The sequence below is a fragment of the Penaeus monodon genome, chromosome 31 (assembly GCF_015228065.2).
Source record: "Penaeus monodon isolate SGIC_2016 chromosome 31, NSTDA_Pmon_1, whole genome shotgun sequence".
NCBI classification, from domain to species: Eukaryota; Metazoa; Arthropoda; class Malacostraca; order Decapoda; family Penaeidae; genus Penaeus; species Penaeus monodon.
Genome location: NC_051416.1, coordinates 755,031 through 755,265, shown reverse-complemented (window position 1 = coordinate 755,265; position 235 = coordinate 755,031).

Genomic DNA, 235 nt, shown 5'->3' with positions numbered 1-235 from the left:
CTATTAATATAAAATTCCATGGCATCATTAGCAAAACAAAAGGCGTCTCCCACCGTCGAAATCCAAGCGTCAACTGGCGAGCGCGGAAATGCTCTCAGCGGTTAATTGTGTTTCGCGGCGCCTCCGAAGAGAAAGGTCTCGGCGGTTCCAAGAGTGGACAAGGAGAGACGATTCCCCGCCATCTGTTGTTTGAGAAAATAACTAATTCTCTCCGTGGCGCCATTGTTCAAGTGTC